Here is a 4,313-nt window from a genome sequence, read left to right on the forward strand (position 1 = left end):
TTCTGTTATAACAGCACCAGATAACAAAGACACAGTTTCTTCTCCATCACTTTTCTTTCTTAAAATTTTGCCTGAAGAAACAAGGTCACTTGCCTCAGAGATTTTACAAGCGTCTAGACGTTGCTGGTTGCTTACACAGTTGACACAGGCTTTTGCATTTTCGAATGATCTACCTTAGAGCTATTCTGGGCAAAGCTCCAGATCACTAGAATAGAGTCAATGTCCAAATAAAGTGAGTCATACCAATTTTGGGGTTTCCTAATGCATCGAAAAAGCATCTTCTATCAAGTGTGCAATAAAATACAGTGAAAACACTGGCATCCAGTTGATTCCAAAACAAGGTGACCTTTTGTCAGATTTCTGAGACTGTAAATCTTTCAGTGAGGAGACGGTGTATCTTTCTCCTGAGGAACAGCTGATAGATTCAACCAGTGGCTTTTTGTTTTGCAACCTGACACGCAACACACTCCACAACCTGGACTCCTTAACTGTGTGCAGTTGCTGTTGTTAGGAGCTGTCAAGCAGACCCTGACTCACAGTGACCCTGTGAACAAGAGAGTGCCTATCCCTTGCTTAAGCTCATTGTCACAGTCACTGAGTCAATGCATCTTGTCAAGGGTTCTCCTCTCTCTCACCGATCCTTTTGACTTTTCTGAGTCTGATACCCTTTCCCAAGGGCTGAGTCCTTCGATCATACACCCAAAATGTGTGAGACAAAGTTTCACCATCTCTGCCTCTAAGGGGCACCTTAGTTGCAATTCCTCCCATACATATCGATCTCTTCTCTTAGCAACTCATAGGATATTCAATACTTTCCCCCAACCCCACAATTTGAAAGCATCAACTCCTCTTTGGTCATCTTGATTCATGTCCAACTTTCAGAGGCATAGGAAGGAAAAGAAAACAGCACTGGTAGGATCTAGCCACCTTAATCTTTAAACTGTTAACATTGCTCCTTAGCACCTTTGGAAAGGTCCTTGACAGCAGATTTTCCCAGTGCAGCATGTCTTTTGATTACCTGACTGCCACTGTCATGGATGCTGATTGTAGGTTCACGTAAAATGAAACCATTGACAACTTCAATCTTTTCACCACTTATCATGATTTCATCTATTAGTCTAGTGGTGAGGACTTTTGCTTTTTTTGGCATTAAGGCATAATCGACACTTAAAGCTATATACACTTTTTGATCTCCAACTTTCCTTCTCTGCAAGCAATGTGGTATCATCTGCATAATAAAGGCTATTGATTAATTTAGCCTCCAATCCTTCCACATATAGTCTAGCTTCTCAAATTATTTGTTCAGCATACGGCTTGTATAGGTATAGAGTTAAGTAGGCAAAAGTACAGGAAAGGGTTTGAAATACTGTGACAATTATAAAAATGTGGCACAGAGGCACAAAGTGAGCATATGCTATCAGAAACACAGAGCCAAGAGACCTCACCTGGGGAAGGGCTGCCACATACATTCAAGTTGTATAAAATGTGCAGAGTAAAAAAGTACAATAAGGTGTGTGTCACGTGGCTGCCGCCCAGAGGCTGCATGAGTAGGGGGCGGAGTGGCCGCTCTGCTTCTGTCTCATTGGATGCCGGCGCTGCTACCTGTGTTTTCTCGCCTTCTATTACTACCCCGAGCCCTGCTCTCAATGGCTTCTGGCAGTCCCCCGTCCCAGCCCTCGCAGGCTTCAGTCTCCAGCTACGTCCCTGGCTCGGTCTCAGCAGCCTTTGTCACCTGCCCCAACGAGAAGGTCGCCAAGGAAATCGCCAGGGCTGTAGTGGATAAGCGCCTAGCTGGGTGTGTCAATCTCATCCCTCAGATTACATCCATCTATGAGTGGAAAGGCAAGATTGAGGAAGACAATAAGGTGCTCATGATGATTAAAACCCAAAGCTCCTTGGTTCCAGCTTTGACAGATTCTGTTCGTTCTGTGCACCCTCACGAAGTTGCTGAAGTGATTGCATTGCCGGTGGAGCAGGGGAATTCCCCATATCTGCATTGGGTGCGCCAGGCCACAGAGTTTGTTTCTGACTCTAGCACAGTGCCGCCGTCATGAGCAGCATTACCCCTGCCCTGATCCCAACATATATATTGGTGCCCTCTAACAGCTAGGTCATGACGGTTTTCAATAAACCCAGCTTTGGTTTTCTGTCAAAAAAAAAAAAGTACAATAAAACAAAGCATGCCTTGGGGGGGAAAGGCCATGGGATGCCTCCTGAAGACAGTTCTACTCACCTGGAAAGCCTCAAGCTACCTGTGCCTCAGAGTCAACAGACACCAGCAACAAATGACTACAGCTGGCTTGGTATTTTATATAAACTAGTAAAGAGAGACAGGTCTTTAGAGAGGGACATCAGGCTGGGTAGAGTAGAGGGACAGCGCAGGAGGGGAAGACCCTCTATGATGTGGATTGATTCAGTGACTGGGGTAATCAGGATGGGTGTGTCAGAGGCAATGAGATTGGCACGGGATAGAGCATGGTTTAGGGCTGTTGTATATAGGGTCGCTATGAGTCGCAAACGACTCGACGGCACATAACAACAACAACAACAGTAATTAAGAGAGAGAATTACAGAAGGAATTGCTTCCCAAAAAATTACAGAGACATATACTCCACATAAAGCATGCCCAAAATACCTATGGGGATAAAATCGAACTCACTGTCACCAAGTTGCTTCTGACAAGAATGAGTATAATCGTCTTGCTGGGCAAGGTATTGTGCTGCCAACTTAAAGGGAGCCAGTTCAAATCCACTAGCTGCTTTGTGAGAGAAAGATGGACAATCTCCTCCCCCGAGTTTTACAGCCTCTGAAAGGTCAGTTCCGACTCGATGGCAACGGGTCAGTGAAGTAAGTCAAATCTGTATTGGAGGAGATTACCTCTCTTTCTCTCTCCTACAGAGCACTTGGTAGATTTGAACTGCCGACCTCCCAGTTGGTAATCTGATGTGTTATGGACTAAGCCTCTAAAGTTCCTTATATACATGGCTAACCTGAAGTGTAAAATACCCTTATCATTACCATTGAGTACCTTGTTATTGTTTTAGATGCTATCAAGCTGACTATGACCCATAGTAACCGTATGAACAACAGACCTTGAACCTGTCCCGTCCTCATCAATCCTGACGCATTTGGGCCCACTGCTGCAGTCTATCCATCTCATCGAGGGTCATCTTCTCTTTCACTGAACCTCTATCTTCCAAGGAGGATGTCCCTCTCTAAGGAAGAGCTTCCCCTAACAACATGGCCAACGTACGTGAGGTGAAGTTCTGCCTTCCTTGCCTCCAAGGAGCACGCTGGCTGCACCTTCTCCAAGGACACATCTGCTTGTTCTTTTGACGGTTCATAGGATGCTCAGTGCTCTTCTCCAACACCACAATTCAAAGGCATCAGTTCCAGGAACTCTTCAGCTCCAATATCGTTTCTGTCCCTATAGATTCTCTCTGGGAGTCTGCTTCCAAAAAGGCTTCCCACCTGGGAAACTCTGTGGGAAGCTCTACTCGGTTCTGTAAGGTCACCATGAGTTAGAATCCCTTTGAGGGCTGTGAGTTTGGTTTCAGGGGATCTGTTGTGGTCCAGCCTATAGAACTGTACTGCTGACTCACAGGCCACACCTCTCTACCTGTTCAGTTCCACCAGAGGCTCTGAGGGAGAAAGATGGGCAAGTGTGACTATTATACTCATTTTTTCCTTTTTCATTCCTCTCCACTTCACCTTTTGCTTTGTTGTACAAAAACACTGAGGCTCGCAGACACTGTTCACTTACTGAAATCAGACTGTGAGTAAGAAGTCATCCATATGCTTTGCCAACAGCCTGAGGTCTACTGTGTCCATAATGCCCAGGGTTGCTGTGCTGAGTGCTCCGGGCTCGTGGAAGAGCCAGGGCAACATGCCCCGAAAAGTGACAGCCCTTGAGAAATGAACTGGGCTCCTCTTCTCATCAAGGATCCTGACTGTGTTTTTCCTTCTCCTATTTGGGTTCTATTCATCCAGAATCTTATTTTCAATGGAAACAGAGAAAGTGAATGTGAGAGCAGACATCACTAACAATTCCTAAACCCTTCTTCTAAAGACACAGAACGGTCTACAAAACCCCCTCTTCTACCCACAGGCTCCCCACCTCAGCATCTTCAGAACTCTCCAATGGCCTTATTTGGCCCCACCCACGTTGGGACTGGCCAGGCTGCTTTGCAGAAAACAGAGAGCTTATCAGAAATGAGAACTTATTCTGACAGCGAGGCCAGATCTGCAGGAGGGCCTTTCTGGTTCTGTACTTCCCCACTTAAAATTAGTCAGCACCTAAAAGAGTCTGTGAG

General features: G+C 45.7%; 1 pseudogene; it reads left to right on the forward strand.

The window, feature by feature from the left end:
* The first annotated feature begins 1,556 nt into the window (after window positions 1-1,556).
* LOC102865311 lies at window positions 1,557-2,054 on the forward strand (annotated as a pseudogene).
* Window positions 2,055-4,313: the final 2,259 nt, after the last annotated feature.

The sequence above is a fragment of the Elephantulus edwardii genome, unplaced genomic scaffold (assembly GCF_000299155.1).
Source record: "Elephantulus edwardii isolate Elephantulus edwardi_28Jun2011 unplaced genomic scaffold, EleEdw1.0 scaffold00003, whole genome shotgun sequence".
NCBI classification, from domain to species: Eukaryota; Metazoa; Chordata; class Mammalia; order Macroscelidea; family Macroscelididae; genus Elephantulus; species Elephantulus edwardii.